General features: G+C 37.2%; 1 pseudogene; it reads right to left on the bottom strand.

The window, feature by feature from the left end:
- LOC132278169 (protein STRICTOSIDINE SYNTHASE-LIKE 4-like) overlaps positions 1-18963 on the bottom strand; it is a 35772-nt pseudogene extending 16809 nt beyond the window's left edge.
- Positions 18964-19224: the final 261 nt, after the last annotated feature.

Here is a 19224-nt window from a genome sequence, read left to right as displayed (position 1 = left end):
ACCGAGTCAATCTCATCAAACACTTGTGACTCAACTTTAGGCGAGGGATGATCGGCAAGAAAATCTGCCAATGCTCTCCCCTTAGTTGCCTTTTGTGGAACGTCTGCAAAGTTGAATTCCATTAGTGCTAGAGCCCACTTGCCGATCCGGCTTGTAATTAATAGCCTTAATAGCATATATTTTATTAGATCTGTTTGACAAATAATATAAACCAAAATAGGCAATATATAGACTCTTAATTTCATTGCTGTAAAATACAAAGCCAAACATAATTTCTCAATCGGCGTATATCTATACTCGACTGGAAACTCAGCTGAGATAATATATTGCTTGTTCACTTCCTGCTTCGTTCTCTTGTGCTAGCAGAGCTCCAATGGATTCTTCAGCAGCCAATAAATACAACTTTATCGGCCATTTCTTCCTTGGCGGCGTCATGACAGGAGAAGTCGACAAGTATTTCTTAATCTGGTCAAATGCCCTTAGATATGTCTCATCCCATTTGAATTCTTCCATCAGCTTCAACTGAAGTAGCGGGCAAAACACATGTAACTTACCAGCTGTATTAATAATAAATCACCTGAGATAGTTCACCTGACCAAGTAATCACTTTAATTGCTTGTTTCTCGGCGCACTGGCATTAATAATTGCTTTAGCTTTATTCCTGTCGACCTCTATTCCCCTCTGGTGTACCAAAAAACCCAAGAAGTTTCCTACTGATACTCTAAAAGTACATTTTATTGGATTCATTTCAACTTATGAGCCATTATCCTCTCAAAAGATGCTTTGAGGTGAACCAAGTGCTCCTTTTTTGTTGCTGATTTGACCACCACATCATCAATATATACCTCCATAAACTTACCGAGCATATCATAAAAAATATAATTCATACCTCGCTGATATGTAGCACCAGCATTCTTCAAACCAAAGGCATTACTACCAATTCAAAAGTTTTAATTGATCTTAAACATCTAAAAGTTGTCTTTGGGATATCCTCATCGGCTATATAAATCTGATTATATCCTGAGTGTCCATCTATAAAAGACATAATTTCGTGCTTTGCAGCAGCATCAATCAGTTGATCGGCTATCGGCATTAAATACTCATCTTTTGGGGTTGCTAAATTTATGTTTCAGAAATTGACACATATACGTAGTTTTCCATTCTTCTTAATAATAGGGTCTACATTTGATAATCATTCAACATACCTTGTAGTTAGAATGAAGCCAGTACCCAACAATCGTTTAATTTCCACCTTGACTTTGTCTACCACCTGTTGAGACATTCGACGAGGTGGCTGTTTATATGGCTTGTAGCCATCCTTAATGGGCAACCGATGTTCCACCAAATCTCTAGATAAACTCGGCATTTCCTCATAATTCCAAGTAAAATAGTCACTGTATTCCTTTAACATGCCGATAACCTCGGCATGTAATTCTGGTTCTAACAGTGCACTGATGTAAGTTGGTCTAGGCTTTGCGTCAGTGCCTAAATTCACCTCCTTTAATGGATCTTGAGTTTCTGCTTTAAGATCATCAAGCTTAGTTGGTGCCAATTCTAAGTCTTCCAACTGAATAGCATCCAACTTTTTCGGTATCGATTTGATCAACTTCAGCAAAATTAGCCGATGGTCCTAGCTTTATTTTTGTTTCATTTTCTAACTATTTTTTGGCTATGTATGCTTGTAACCTAATGCAAGCGGCCCTAAAAGCCTGCTGTCGAGCTATTTCTTTCTTAAGTTTCACCTCCATTAACAACTTCTTCTTCAATTACAGTAAGCCGAGGGATTTCTACCTTCGGCCTAGAATTTTCCTGCTGCAACTCGCCGATTTCACGATCGACAAGACTTCTTCTCATAGTTGCCGAGGTAGGTCTTCCATCGGCTCCTGTTCCCACAAATCGAATAAGAACACATTCTTCATCATCTAAAATAGCATCTACCGATTACACTTTTGCCACAAATGGCTTATCATCGGCATTCACTATTTTCACCTTATCTTCATCCCAAAAAATCAGCATCTGGTGTAATGAGGATGGGATGCACATATTTAGATGAATCCAGTCACGACCTAATAACAAATTGTAGGAATCTATGGATTCAATAATAAAGAATGCCGCAAAAGATGTCCTTCCTCCAACTTTGACTTCTAAGGGAAGAATCCCTTTAGTGCTAGTAGTGCCTCTGTTAAAATTGCAAATTGCTACATCAGTGGGAAAAACATCTTCCTTACTCTTACCGAGTTTTTTCAATGTGTTAGCTGGAATGACATTCAAAACCGAGCCATTGTAAACCAAGACTCAGTTAGTAGGTTGGCCTTCCACCCATACCTCGACATACAAAGGCCTTAGTTATTGAGTCATTGCTAACAAAGGTTTCTCAAAGACTAACTTTTTCGCCGATTCTGAGGAAAGAATTGATAAATTCCGAATCGGCTGAGTTTCATTCTCCTTATTTTCAGTACTTGCATTTAATGCTGATGGGGCCTGGAACATTGCTGGTAATACAAACGCAATATTACATGACATTTCATTTAGGAAGCTGCCAAATTGAATTTTAAACTCATCGTTATGTCTGGACCATGTCAGCTGATGCTCCTCATCCGGTTGGTCTTTGTCTAGAATGCCGATTTCCTCAGCCAACACTTCTTTGCTTCCTTCTATTTTCCTTTTTTCCTTAACCCTTCTCCTTTGTTCCCTACGTTTCTGAGATCAAATAAGGCCTCCATTTTGATTTGTTTGAACCTTGGGGAATTTTGGGTGACTAACTCGAGTCCATCTGTCTTCCACTGAGTCTGTCCTTGGTTTCACAGTTTGCACTTTATATGAATCGGCTCTCTTTTTTACCCAAATTTTTGACTGAACTGGCGACCGCTTTTAAAACTAGGATGCCGATTTTCATAATGAAATCAGCTAGATATATCTTCTTGTCAATTCTTCTTTTCTTTCTTCAAATGACTACTGCTGGGATCACCTTGCCGAGGCTCTTCCTTAGGCTTAATTAGGAAAATGAACCTCTCAAGAATTCCTTTCTTCTTTGGTTGAACCTCTACTGGCATATCTTCCTTTGATTTTTGCTTTCCTTTGTAATTTGGGTAACAACCATGGTCGATCAAGGCTAATTGAGCCTCTCTTAATTGTCTCTGTTGTTCTGCCATCTTCTCAGGTGTCGCATGTGATGAAAGGAACTCACCTAATATTTTCTCAACCTCCTGCCGATTACCTCGCTTTGCTAAGCTTATCACATTTGTAGATGTGATTGTAGGGAATGGATTAGTATCCACCTTTATAGTGTCTAAAGTTTTCTCTGGAAATTTTAATATACCTTGTCAATAGCATTCTGCAATACACCTCGTAGAACAGTACAGTCATTAGTAGCATAGTTCCAAGAATTATGATACTCACAATACTCCTTTCCTTTCAAGTCACTTGCCGATGGAATCTTATGCCCCTTAGGCAAAGATATCATCTTATCGACTATCGAGTGGTCAAACATTTTACCTATTTTTGACAAATCGAACGAATAGTTTTTCCCGGTATCAGCAGGACCTTTCCTCGCTGCTGATGTTGATGTTGCACTGCCCCTTGTGGATGGTTTAGGCTTAACCAGTGCCTCACAGATGTATGGTTTATTGATATTTACCTCTACAACGTCAACTTCTAATTCATCTTCAACTTCTGCCAAGAACACCTCATAATTAGGGTCCTTGTAATAGGTACCCTTAGAAGAATTCTTCCTCTCTTTTTCTTCTTTAAGTATCTCCTTATATCGAGAAGCCCTGCCTGCTAAATCGAAGAGATCTTAAAACTTAACCCTGTCAAACCTTTTACAATGTTCGATGTCTAAACCATTTAATGCCAACTTAATGTATTCTGGTTCTGGTAAACTTACTCGACATTTAAGTTTAGCTTTTCTGAACCTAGCAACAAAAGTCTCAACCGATTCGCTCCGCAACTGAGATAAACGGGATATATCTGCCAGCGTAGCTTCTGTCTCTGTTCGGTAGAATTGGGTATGGAAAGCTTCCTTCATTTCATCCCATATCTGAATAGAATTGGCTGGTAAGTTACTGTACCATTCAAATGCTGCCCCAGCCAGAGAGCTAGAGAATAACCTCATCCTCAACCAATGACTAGGACCAGCTGATCAACGGATCGATTACAATTATAAATCAACCTATTTTGCAATAGCACAAATCATTGTAAAATAGGGCTATTGGTCGGGTAGGTCGAACCACTGGGATTGCTTGTTTATGGCAACCAAGGTCTTTGAAATCACTTTTAGTTTGATGAAGGGTGTATAGAGTTTTGATTAGTTTGTCACTTAGTTACTAGAATTGAAATGTGCTTAAAGCAATAAATGCAAGGAATTTAAGAGGAAGAAATCTAGAAAGAGAGGTCTAGGGAAGTGAATTCACCCTCAACTATGTAAACATGCTTGCTTGCAAATAACTTGGGGGACAAAGTATACATGTAACCATGATATGTAGAAATGCAAGACAACTACAATATCTTCAAGAAGTTCACATATTCAAGAATTAAGTATAATCCATCAAAGGTTGGTATAATTCATCTATCTAAACTAAGGTACAACATAAAATATCCTTCCTAAGCTATGAACCATCAAAGTCCTCAATTTGTATGATAAGTGCACATGAAGTCAAAAGCTAAGAATAATCCATCAAAAGGGAGACCCTAAGCTATGGACTATCAAATCTTCCATACAACATGCCATTAAAACCATTTCATATTCTCATCTCCATTCTCACTAAGGAGATGTAAGCCCTATAATCATAAAAACATACAATCTAAGACAAGATAATACATTTAACACAATCATTTATTGAATTGAAGAACATTTACAACATGTGTCAGTCTCTAGAATATGAAAAGATTACATAAACACTTCATTCCCCAAATCAAAACAAGATTATAGCATTCTTACAAAGAATGGCTTCATCACTTCCCTAGAATAGGGAGTTAATTGCTCATGGATGCAAGAGAAGAAGGAGAAGAGATGAAAATCCCCTCTATTTCCGTGCTTAGAGGACACCCACAAGCCAATAACTCAAGAACACTCTTTTCTCTCTCTAGAACCTTACAAAAAATGAGAGATATCCTTTCTTACAACCATACATGCCTTATTATATCCACCTTATCCTTCCATCTATCCCCAATTTCGTGGCTCAAAAATCCCTAGAAGGAAGTCTAGCCATTCATTTAGTCAATGGGGACAACTTTGAGCAAAATCATGGAGTGGGTGAGCAGATCTCTACAAATCGGCAGGCGCCCACGAGGTGCTGGCAGGCGCCCGTGGGCGCACGAGCACGCTGCCCATTTTGGCGGGCGCCCGCGGATGTTCCTCAGCTTTGCGCACCTTTGGTAAAAAGGCCATAACTCCCTACTCCGAACTCTAAATGATTAAATGTTTGATGATTTGGATAGCTAACTCAAAGATCTAAGTACGTCATGTTTTAATAGAAGTCCAATTCTCAAGTTTGGTGGGTCGAAAATGAAGACCAAAGTCAAACTTCACTGCTGCCAGGCTGTTCTGCGCACCTTTGGTAAAAATGCCATAACTCTCTGCTCCAAACTCTAAATAAAGAAACGTTTGATGATTTAGAAAGCTAATTCAAGGCTTTAAGTATGCCATGCTTTAATGGGAGTCCAATTCTTAATTTTGGTAGGTCAAAAATGAAGAACAAAGTTGAACTTCACTACTACCAGGTTGCTTTTGGCTTGGTCCGCTTTGGTAAGCATCCTCCTTAGCGCTTTTTGTAGGGAAAACATGAGAGTAATGGGTCACTGGCTTGGCCAAAGTGAAGGTCCCCGGCAATGGCATGCTTTGATTCTTCAAAAACTCAACAAAGCAGCGCTCTTAGCTATCTTTAGGGCACCAACTTGAAAATGATCAAAAACACACAAATAAAGCTAATATGTATAATATGATCAATGAATGGACTTAACTAATGCAAATAAAGGTGTTTGAATATGCAATATTCGGCGCTTATCACACCCCCAAACTTACATTTTGCTAGTCCCATAGCAAAACAAAACTAAATACACAATGAAATAACAAAATGGTTCTTCTTTCGTGAGAGTGACGGTTGCATTTAGCATATGCAATAAGCCTTTGAAACCCCTAGGCATCCCTAGAAGACGAGTGAAGTCTCATGAGGGTTTAACAGGAATGTTACCCACAAACATCAACATAGTGCATGAAGATGCACAAAGCTCATTTGAAAACTTGGAACATAGAGAACATTGGAGATAGAATCATTATGAAGACTACCTTGTGTATATGAAGCATTGATAGAACAAAATGGTTATTCAACTTTCAATTTTCATGCATTAGCATCATAGTCTATATAAATACTTCAATTGTCATATCTATAATAGAAATCATCTCAAACTTCATTGAAAGTGAACCGGATTCCTAATATGTGGCTTTACCTTCTTTTTCCAATTTCAAAACATAAGTCTTCAAATCATTGACTTGCCCTTTTAAATGAGGTCTCTAAGGCATGATTTTATTCAAAATACAACTTTTTTTTTTTCTTTTTCTTTTTCTTCTTTTCTTTTTTTATTTTTTTATTTTTATATACATATTATGGTCGTGCAATGCCGAAGTCCCTTAAGCTTTCTAACCGACCCATGTAGCAAGTGTTAGGCCAACAACTCCCAAACCAGATGGCTTTAGGGTGCTAAGTGTAAGGACACTCCATGGGCTTAATAACTCGAGTTGGCAAGGCTACAAACTGCAGCGAACCATATTTATTTATTTTTTTATTTCGCGAATGACCGTGCAATGCCTAAGTCCCTTAAGCTTTCTAACTAACCCATGTAGCAAGTATTAGGCCAGCAACTCCCAAACCAGATGGCTTTAGGATGCTAAGTGTAAAGACACTCCAAGGGCTTAATAACTCAAGTCAGCAAGGCTACAAACTTAAACTGGTCATTATCATTATTTATTTCAACTCTTTTTTTTTTTCTTTTTTTTTTTAATAGTTCATGCCAAAGATATCCATTCATTAGGGTCATCAATTCAAATCAACTGAGTCATGGTCAAGGTCAATCAGGTTGCATGCCTCACAATTGAGTTTCTGGTATGCATCTGTGCAGTGTGAAGCATAGAAGAGAGTGATACTCGAAGATAATCTAATTGAAGTATTTATACAAACCATTTTGAATCCACATGTTCATTTCAAATTTTCCTCATTTCATAACTATCATTTATCTCTATACACAAAGTTTTCAATACATGCTTCAATCTCCAACAAGTTCCAAGACTACAAAATCATTACTTCCATTTTTTTTAAAAAAAAAAAAAAAAGATTTAAAATTTTATACCAAACTATTTGAACAAAATAGCAAACGCAAACATTCTACAATACACAATACCATACACTATACCCCGGCACATTGTCCTCAATGTGTGAGACAAAGATGTATAAATAAAGAGCATAGGGGATAAAAGGAACAATAATACCAAATGATTGAGGCAACTCCGGCATTGTGGCCGCATGCAATCCCATGAAGAGATGCCAAAATGATCTTCCCCCAAACTTGGACATGAAGACCTGTCAAAACACAACTAATATATATATGTAAAAACATAGGTCTCTTAAGAAAATCTAAAACAGAATTAATAACACAAAGATGAATTTTATTGAAAGATAAAAATCTACATAAAACACAAATCCGCACACAACAAAATCAGCCACAAGTTAATGCTAAAAGTGATGCCATTTAGAAAGATGAAGTTGTCTTAGGCAATTCGTTGAACACCTGGTGTGCACGACAAAAAGGAAAAGGGCCAAAGGTTTATTAGAGATGAGAAAACCCAAAAATTTTGGCCCTTCAAATGCAATTTACAACTCCCAAACAATTACAAATCTTCCACACATATAATCCCGCCCTCCATTGATTAAAAATTTAAAGAAAGAGATAGAAGAGAACTTACCAACAATGAAGGAACCAAAAAGTCCCTTATGTTGGGTGATGAAAGACTTGGAGCATGAGAGGGAGGTGAGATGATGGAGTAGGGAAGGAAGATGAGGAAATGGGAGAAGAAGAGAATAAGTGAGGTTAGAAGATGTAGGAGGAGGGGGTTTGGATGCAAGTTGAGAGAGGGGGAGAGAGATTGAGAATGTTTTTAAAAGTGGGCTTGACATAGCCATTTTAAAGGGGCGCGACGGGCGGCGGGCGCACGTGGCCGCCAGGCGGGCGCCCGCGGGTAACCATTAGCATACTGCCCGAAATGGCGTGCACCAGCGGGATTCTAGCCACCACCCGCAGGTCCTATGAGCACGCTGCCTACTTTGGCGGGCACCCGCGGGTTCTAGGCGGGCTCCTGTAGGCCTGTGTAGAAATTGTTTTTTGAAGTGAATTTTGGCCTATAAAGGCCGGGCTAGGGTCGAAGAAGTCTCAAATATGAAAGTGAAGCTCTTATGGACCCTAAACACCATGTAGAACCTACAGAACGGGATTCGGCGCTCAATTGCAAAAGTGATATGGTAGAGACCCGAATTTCCCTTGATTTTTGGATTAGTCGAGAAAATTGCAAGCATAACCTTGAAAAAGTCCGAAACCTTAAAATGACTAAGTTAACCGAATGTGACTTTTGGAATGCAATTCGAGACAATTCTGTAATAGGTCATATTTTGGCTATACTTAGCTAATTTCCAGAAAATTCTTGGCCAAGGCAACTTAGAAGAGGGAAGCTTTGGAATTGAAAGAATTGTTTCCCAGGAGTGCTAAATTTAATGTCAATAGCTAGACGAATCTCGAAGTAGGGTTTACCCTACACCAAGTCTCTCTAGAGAGTTATAATTCCCTAAATAAGAAAGTTCTTTTAGAAACGGAGGAAAAAGAGCATGAAGATAAAATTTGAAAAGAGGTAACGGAAAGACCTCAACCCACTCTTTTTCCTTAATGAAGAACTTTGGATTAATTAGGGGCTGTTTTGGATTATGGGAATATGGATCAAGTGAGGGCACATCTAGCAAAGGTTTGTGAAAGATCATATTTAGCACGGGAATGCCCGAAAAATTGTCCTTCAAACATTCAACATCCTCCTCACACTTATCCGGTGGTTCGGGCTCAACAGTTTGAGACAACTCAAGTGAGGGAATGGGAAGAGATGCAAGCTCCCAAGAAAGAGATACATTTGATGTTGCCCAAAGAAGAGAGTGAATGGGTGGAGGAATATCAAGCAAAAAATTTAACTCCCAAATGGAATTGTCAACATCAAAATCCTCACAATTGAAATGAGCCAAGCAAGCTTTTAGAGGATCCTCCATTAAAGGAGGTGTATCAAGCAAAGGATTATTTAGGGGTTGATTTGGATTTTCAAGGGAGACAATCTCTTCATCATTAATTTCCTCATTTTGAACCACAAATTCTTCAATTTTTTGCATGGCAACAATTTGATCTTTAACCACCATTTCTTCATTTTCACATGTGGTAACCATTTGATCATTCTCATGATGAAAGTTACTTGTAGTAATCTCATCATTCATAGAATTTTCTTTTGGATTGACCACAAGTTTAATGGGAAATTCTTCTTCCTTTTCATGATTTAGAGAATTAACCATTTGTTGAATTTTGAGCAATTTGGTCATCTAACTCAACTCTAGATTGGGAATGAGAATAGGTGGTGGATTGCATGCTAACAGTGTCATCCAACATTTGCTTATTGGAATCCATCATTTGCTTATTGATAGACTCTATCATTTGTTTGTTGACAGTAATGAACTCATCCAATAGAGATGGTGGAAAAAAAAGAAAAGGGCTGGAAATAATGATCATTGGGTTGAAAATTGACGTGAAAATGTTGCCTATGAGATTGTGGGGCTGAATTTCCCATGTCATGCCACAAGAAATTTTGATGATCCCCCTAACCCGAGTCATAACCATTGAAATATGGATCATTACCTGGTTCAAAGAAAGATAAAAATCTGATAATTGTCCCGTTGGAGGACAATCTCTTGTATGATGTGTATGACTAGAGCAAAATGCACAAAACTCATGTGGTGTGAAAATTTGAGTTGAAGGAAAATTTCCCTCCATTTAGGACTAATTCAACCTCTTGTTGGGATACATAAAAAAAAATTTCACACATAACATATATACAACACAAACAAGATACACAACAACCCTTCACCAAAACATCCACATGCAATGATCCCTTTCTCCTCAATTATCAACAAGATAGAAAATAAATGGCCACGACAAGGACCGATGCTTTGTAAAACAGTAAAACAGGAATAGCCTCGACAAGCGTTTCACAAGCTAAATAACACTAAGTTAAACACATGCAAGATATTCACAATTTGTGAGACTAGAACCTTGAAAAACTTACTGAGAGTCCTCTAGACTTACGATTTTCTCAATTTTCCCTTGCAAGCCTTGAGTACCTAGAATCTCACTAAAACACTTAGAACACAACAATAATCATAACCGAATAAGAAAATATCCACAAAACACAATATTCACAATCAAACCAAAGGTAATTTTTAAAACCTCGGCCACAAAACCGTTTGTAATCCCCGGCAACGGCGCCAAAAATTGATTGACGGATCGATTATAATTATAAATCAACCCATTTTGCAATAGCACAAATCATTGTAAAATAGGGCTATTGGTCGGGTAGGTCGAACCACTGGGATTGCTAGTTTATGGCAACCAAGGTCTTTGAAATCACTTTTAGTTTGATGAAGGGTGTATAGAGTTTTAATTGGTTTGTCACTTAGTTACTAGAATTGAAATGTGCTTAAAGCAATAAATGTAAGGAATTTAAGAAGAAGAAATCTAGAAAGAGAGGTCTATGGAAGTGAATTCACCCTCAACTATGTAAACATGCTTGCTTGCAAATAACTTGGGGGACAAAGTATACATGTAACCATGATATGTAGAAACGCAAGACAACTACAATATCTTCAAGAAGTTCACATATTTAAGAATTAAGTATAATCCATCAAAGGTTGGTATAATTCATCTATCTAAACTAAGGTATAACATGAAATATCCTTCCTAAGCTATGAACCATCAAAGTCCTCAATTTGTATGATAAGTGCACATGAAGTCAAAAGCTAAGAATAATCCATCAAAAGGGAGACCCTAAGCTATGGACTATCAAATCTTCCATACAACATGCCATTAAAATCATTTCATATTCTCATCTCCATTCTCACTAAGGAGATGTAAGCCCTATAATCATAAAAACATACAATCTAAGACAAGATAATACATTTAACACATTCATTTATTGAATTGAAGAACATTTACAACATGTGTAAGTCTCTAGAATATGAAAAGATTACATAAACACTTCATTCCCCAAATCAAAACAAGATTATAGAATTCTTACAAAGAATGGCTTCATCACCTCCCTAGAATAGGGAGTTAATTGCTCATGGATGCAAGAGAAGAAGGAGAAGAGATGAAAACCCCCTCCATTTTCGTGCTTAAAGGACACCCATAAACCAAGAACTCAAGAAGACTCATTTCTCTCTCTAAAACCTTACAAAAAATGAGAGATATCATTTCTTACAACCATACATGCCTTATTATATCCACCTTATCCTTCCATCTATCCCCAATTTCGTGGCTCAAAAATCCCTAGAAGGAAGTCTAGCCATTCATTTAGTCAAAGGGGACAGCTTTGAGCAAAATCATGGAGTGGGTGAGCAAATCTCTGTAAATCGGTGGGCACCCGCGAGGCGCTGGCGGGCGCACAAGCTCGCTGCCCATTTTGATGTTCCTCAGCTTTGCTCACCTTTGGTAAAAAGGCCATAACTCCCTGCTCTGAACTCCAAATGACGAACCGTTTGATAATTTAGAAATCTAACTCAAAGAGCTAAGTACATCATGTTTTAATAGAAGTCCAATTCTCAAGTTTAGTGGGTCGAAAATGAAGAGCAAAGTCAAACTTCACTGCTGCCTAGCTGTTCTGCACACCTTTGGTAAAAATACCATAACTCTCTGCTCTAAACTCAAAATAAAGAACCCTTTAATGATTTGGAAAGCTAATTCAAGGCTATAAGTCTGCCATGTTTTAATGGGAGTCCAATTCTTAAGTTTGTTGGGTCAAAAATGAAGAACAAAGTTAAACTTCACTACTGCCAGGTTGCTTTTGGCTTGGTCCGCTTTGGTAGGCATCCTCCTTAGCGCTTTTTGCAGGGAAAACATGAGATTAATGGGTCACTAGCTTGGCCAAAGTGAAGGTCCCCGACAACGGCAAGCTTTGATTCTTCAAAAACTCAATAAAGCAGCACTCTTAACTATCTTTAGGGCACCAACCTGAAAATGATTAAAAACACACAAATGAAGCTAATATGTATAATTTGATCAACGATTGGACTTAACTAATGCAAATAAGGGCGCTTGAATATGCAATATTCAGCGCTTATCACCAAACTCACCGCATTGTGCTGTGACCCTTGCAATATGTTGCACCGTAAAAAAATTCTCCTCACCGCTGTATATAGAAAAATCAGGAAACTGATAATTTCTAGGCAACTCATGAGTATCGACATGATCGGGATAAGGCTTTCTATATACTGTCTGAGCACATCTGCAACCTTGTGCCACTTTAGCTTGTATTAAAGCTAGAATCTGAGCCCTATCAATCCCTGCATTTCTTCTTGGAGGATCATTTGGGTGCTACAGAATGTATGGATTAACCCACTTTTTGTGGATCGACATTTACTTGCCCCTCGGCAGCCGCCGGTGGTATTATTGGATTAAACCTACCTTAAATTTGATTGCCCCCTTCTTGTAAATCTCTTACAGGAGGAATCGGTTGTGCATATGGACACTGCACATTTTGATTATACTAATTATTCATCGGTGGATTACCAATCGACATGTTGAGAGTTTGGTTCGGCACACTACCGATTGTGATACCCAGTGTTTGAGTTGGCATCATGCTAATCGGCATGTCGAGAGTTGGATTTGGCACAATAACCCCCGTCATTGTTGTCCTTGGTTCTTCAAGAATAATCGCCTTTGATGAAGAAATTTACCAAACCAATGACTCATGCACATTTGAAGCTTCGGCCTGATCAAATTGGCTTTAAACCACCGATAGTTGATTTGATACTACATCTATTTTTTGATTCATCCCATCCATACGAGCATTAACCTTTTAAACGATCCCATCAATGCGAGCTGCCAAATGAGTCTCCTAGTTTTCCATTCCCTGCCGAATGGATTCAAGTATTTGCATGAATAGAGCATCCGATAGGAATAAAGCTCCTGCTGTATAAGATCCGGCTTGACCAGTTGGTTGGACTTCCTTCTCTTTTTCTTCATTTGAATTCATATTCTTTTTGTTCCTCTTAGGAGGCATCATTGTTGTAAATAAATTATTCAACTAGTGGGTCCCACCGGGCGTGCCAAAAATATTAACGCTAAAATCGGCTCCTAAGATCCAATTTTTAATTTAAGATTTTGCGGGCATGCCAGAACCAAATATATGGTTCGATTGTAAATTGTCAACTTGCAGTCTCTTAAAGATGGTTGACTTCAGGCGATTATAGGAGGAAGAGAACAAATAGACTCCTTAATGAGTTCTACTTGCCTAGTTAAAAGGACTTTTGAATGAATAAATTATAGTAACGTTTTGAGAGTAGAAAAGGGGAGAAACAGATATAGAAAGAGATATAGAGGGAAGGATTAAGAGATAGAACGAGATATTGAGAAAGATAAATAGATAAAAAGAAAGAACAAATAGCAAGGATGCTATTCTTGGAAAAGCTTGAGAAAGCAAACAAATAATAATAATGATTCTAAGGGTGCTGGACCTCTTCCTCAACATGCCCTTTTGTTTATTTATAGAAAGTATTAAAAACAAACTCCTATCAATAAGTACTCTGATTACAATAAAACTCTACATTATTACTAAATTTAAATTCAAACTAAGGTTCCTAGATAAATATTAACTCCTAACTAAATTTGGTAAACATATAAATCTTATCTAACATAAAATCAAAAAATATTTCAAAAATACTCCATCTGATCAATAACGCCCTTGTGTGTAGCTTTATCCTTGTGTAAATTCTGCTATGTCACTGTCTATCTCCTGTAGCCCACTTCCATATCACTGTATCAATGCTATCCCAATTGCGACCCAAATTTAGTACTTTAATCCATGTGTCCAAGCCCGAACTTATTATTGCATCCTTCAGCCTAATGTTTGTGCAGCCCGATCTTCTAAATCATCATCATTCATCAGGCCCATATATTCTTGGTCCATGCCATCATGTCACTGCTTATCAAGCCCAATTAGAGCCCAGACCCAATTATCAAAATGGGTGTCAACAATATCTAATCTTTTAATCCAACCATCTCTTGTAGCTGTATAAACCACACCCTTTTTATCCACACAAACATCTTCTGGCTTCTCCATAAGTCCTTCTCCAAGTTTTATCACTCCCTGTAAATTAATATTGGGACGCGTACCATTAATTATATATAATAAGTATATATATATATCATATAACATCACCTTCAGAAAAAAAAAATAAAAATAAAAATAAAAATAAAAAATAAAAAATAAAAAATTATCATATAACATAAAATTTAGATAGCTCTTGATGACTGATTGCCTGTAAATGGGAGTTAGTGGGAAGAAAGGAAGTGAGTTGTAATGACCCGAGTTTTTCAACCCTGGTACGTCAGTGAAGACCCGAAAGTTAACCCGGTAATGGATACGAAATGCAGAAGCAAAAGGTAAACCAAGGCCTCTAAAGATATAAATTATCCCTAGAACACCAATGTGACCTTCCATGAAGTCACGAAACTCAAGGAAAAATGAGGGAACACATGAGAGTCAAAACGGACAAAATTCGCTAATGAAGGACAAAATAGTCAATTCATGATCAAGAAGAGAAATTTGACTCCAAGTAAGTCAAATGAGGTCCACACAACCTATACTAATCATTTCACAACATTCCAAGAGGTTCTAAGAACTTTGGACAAGAATCCCACAAAACGCCCTTTCTCGGTTTAGGCAAAAACTGACACTACCTCACTAAAACATAAATAACTTTCATTGTGTTTGGAATTTGAGAATGACATTGGTATCATTGGAAATCTGACTCAAAATCCATGAATTTAGGCTCAAGAATCACCCTATTTGGGTTAGAAATGAAGGAAATATGGCCGTTTGAAGTTGGAACAATAGTGTTGATACAAATCTAGAAGGCAGCTGAATGCAAGCTAATTAGGTTGACCGAAATAGCCATTTCGGTCAACCGAAATGGCCAAAAAAACTCCAAAACTCTTGAAAGTGAAGAAAAATCACTTAGGTCGACCGAAATGGACCTGAAACTTGATTTTGGCTACTAGAATGCATGTTTTACTGTACAAATGAAGTCCAAAAGGTTTTGGTCGACCAAAATAGCATTTCGATCGGCCGAAATGACTCAAGAAAGTGCAAAATTTCCTGTTATGCACTAGAAATGAAGAGAAATCCCTAAGCTTCATTTGAATCCCCCATGGCATGTTCAATTTTCATTATATGCTAATGTGTGATGGTGTGAACATACACGCAAGTGTAATATAACATTTTAAACATGTTCCAATGGCCTATGGCCTCATTACATCTCATTTACAAAATTTGACATGCCAAACCTCCAAAGTTGATAAAAATACATTTTTCAAGCAAAATATGGCACCAATTGAATACAAGTGCAATTATAAACATGCTTGGCCCTTGGCTTCATGTCATACATGTCAAATACGCTACAAAACGTGTACTTATGTACACATTACATATTTGGAACAAAAATACAAGTTTTGTCATAAGAGGCCACAAATCAACCAAGGCAAATGAAGTCTTTAAGTCTTGAATCCTGTACCTGAAAAATGTCCCCACTATGTGGGTGAGTAACATAAAGCTACTCGTAGGAGATGAGCATGCATCGACCTAACATTTTACAATATTATCACCTTAAGGTGAAACATGTCAAAGGGGCTCATACCACCTAACGTCTATGTCAAAGTGAGACTCAGGGATCATCCTAAGCTACTCATGCAATTTAAAGTGAACAACGGCATACAAGTATACATGCTCAAGTACACTAAGTAATGTTAAAATATGTTCTACAACATACAAGCATACATTTCTAAGTATACTAAACCATATTAAGACAAGTCATGCAATGTCTAAGCATATTTACACAAGTATGCATTTTATATGGAAATCTCGTAAATCAAGCGTACGAACACAAGTATACTAAGTTAAAAGAGATACGCCTAAAACAAGTATACACGGCATAAGCATATTAAATGAAATTTAAACTCACGGAGCAAGTATACAAGTTCAAGTATACTAAATAGGAATCAAATATCCAAGCCAAGCATTAATTCTCAAGTTACAAGTAATCCATGATTAACAACTTGAAATTAAATGCGAAATCAAATAGTGGAAAAACTAGGACATGTGGTCGCTAGATCAAGCAGATATTTTCAGATAATTACGACCCACAAGGTACCACCTAGTGCGCACTTATGAATTAGAGGACACTTGTCCACATACTAGAGCCAAACCCTATCCATCACATAAATTATGTCCACAAGCTTTCCAAAATCAATAATTTCAAAACTTATACAAAATTAAATGCAAGTTATCACATTTCATGCATAAGTAAGGTTGAATCCACACAAACCATGTCCTAGAATTCAAGTCTAAATAACATATGACATGTCATGTCCTCAATATGTAATTTATATACAAAGTAAGAATATTTTACAACAATTGAGCCACATTACCATCCTAAGCCACAAGTACTAAATAGGCTACAATTTAGTATCAAGCTTTCAAGGTAAACAATTGTAATATTCCAACAAGGCATATACCTACACAAGATATATTTAAACAAGCTATTTACGACAATGATATCAACTATCATGCTAAGTCAAATCACCATCGTTAGAGATTACAATTACTAATTCTACAACAAGTTAGTAGTATGCTCACAAGGTAATTATACATATTCCATTTCAAGAGATTATCAACCTAATCACGAAAAGTCTCTAGATTTCAAGTCAATTCCAATTAGGCTCAAATTAATATATTTTAAAGGTCATAACATGGTCTTCATATACATTATACCCAAAATCAATTTAAACGACTACAACACTCAAAATAAAATTAATTAAGCTAAGTTAATTAATTTTCGTCTAGATTTTCAAACATATCCAAATGTCCTCAATTTAATATATGTTAAAGAACTCATCAAGGCCTACTTTAATATCACATTACAAGTTGATTTCAAACTTGATACAACTATGTAAATTAATCTTTCACAAAAGATAAATATTAAATAAAATTTGCAATTCTTATTCAAATTCTCCCAATTTAATATATGTCAACAAGTATACCAAGGCCTAAATTACTAGCATGCCATAATTTAATTCTAAACAACATACATCCATGTGAATTAAATCTTAATCTTAGAAAATAATTAAATTAAATTCTAAAATTTGAACAAAGGCATGCTTACAAGTTGTGTATGCTTATATAACAATCAATACAACATTAATATAAACCTAAGACATCCCCCACCTCATTTTGAGATGAAATCTCAAATCCCCACTGAATTGAAACTGCTCCGAATCTGACGATACTCTTAGGTTTTGTCAGGGACAACACGATCTACATGAATCCCCAAGAAGCCCTATCAAAATCACAACTTGACTTCAAACTTGAACTCAAGAAATGGTCAGAAATGAATTCTAATAAGGGGGAAAGGTAGAGCACGTCAAGGGGAACGATAAACGTTAAGGCCGAAGAGTTTTCACTAAGGAAATCAAGTGGAGGAGAAGAAAGAATGAAGGCAGCCCCTTAGGCTCCCATGGCTGCCAGCCAAGAGGGTGAAGAAGATGATGGAAATCTGACTTTTTGACTTAAGACTCCCTCTTTATAAAAAATCTCAAAAAGTGCCCTGAAAGGGTCCCGCTAGGTCCGAAAAAGTGGATTTTGAGCAAACGCGCTCAAATGACTAAACTCTGTGAACAAAAAAGATTCAAAATGATAAAATATGAATAACAGAAGAAACGGTGTTAAAAACTGAGTCTTGAGCAGAGAGATATGCTCCAAACAAGTTCGGCGGCAACCGGGTCCAAAAACCCTGAAACTGGAGGAAAATGACCAGAAGAAAATTCTATGACTACATGACTCAACGAAATGTGAAAATGAATCCCGTATGAGGATCCAGGCTCAAAACAAGGTATTTTACAATAACTTTCGTAATTGCACAATGGCCCCTACAAAAAGGGTTAACTGCAAAATTGCCCCTGAAAGAAAATATCTTCCAAAAGATATTTTCTTAAAAACCCCTGAAATAAATATCTTCAAAAGATAATTATGAAAAACACCCCAAGAAATAAGAATATTTCTAAAGAACTATGCATCCATGCCCCTATGGACACCGGGAGCAACCAAAGTACTTTTCTGCAAAAGTAAAGATACGTATTTCGTGAAAACCACTTAGAATGAAGATATGCGAAGTCAAAAACCAACTCCTAACACAAAGAGTGAGGTTATGCCAACCAAGTGACAAACGAGGAAAAGACAAAATAGGGAAAAAGGACAAAACAAGGAAAAGGACGAAAAGTGAATGGTGTCGAAAGATGAAAAATGTGAAAATGACTCGGTCCTCAAAGAAAGTTGTCAATCCAATAGAACGAGTCTCGGAAAAGATTTCCGGGCACTCGAGATGACACTAAGCGATGAGAAACTAAACTCAGAAAAGAAATTTCAACGAAAAAAAATTCATCCGTAAAATTCTAAGGAAAAAGGAAAGGAAGGAAATGATCGGGTCATTACATAAGTGCAGGAGGCAATTAGAGTGGGTCAGGAGATATGGTTGAGAAGAAGAAGACTTGAAGAGTTATTGCAAGTAAACAAGCTAATACAAAGCTTAAAAAAGCTATCAAATAATACTCTACACATTCCATTGGCTACCCAAACAAGTTCTGTTTCTTTCCTTCATAGCTCTGTGTGTGTGTGTGTCAATGTGTGTGTTTGTGAAGGTTTGGCATTCAACAGAGAAGGCTCCAGAGGATGGAGATAAGGTCCACCCCCACACTGAATATGGAGCGCCCCTGTCCAACAGTGAGTCACTATCTCCCGTATTTAATGATTATTGGTCAAAAATAGCCTAGGTAATAAATGCAAAGGAATTTTATAGAAAAGTGGTAGTAACAAAAGTATATTAC

Source organism: Cornus florida, unplaced genomic scaffold (genome assembly GCF_030987335.1).
Source record: "Cornus florida cultivar Cherokee Brave unplaced genomic scaffold, ASM3098733v1 CherokeeBrave_3.0.0_Hap2_Chr10, whole genome shotgun sequence".
Lineage (NCBI taxonomy): Eukaryota > Viridiplantae > Streptophyta > Magnoliopsida > Cornales > Cornaceae > Cornus > Cornus florida.
Note: the sequence above shows the minus strand (reverse complement) of the source record. Positions and strands in the feature narration are given on the sequence as shown.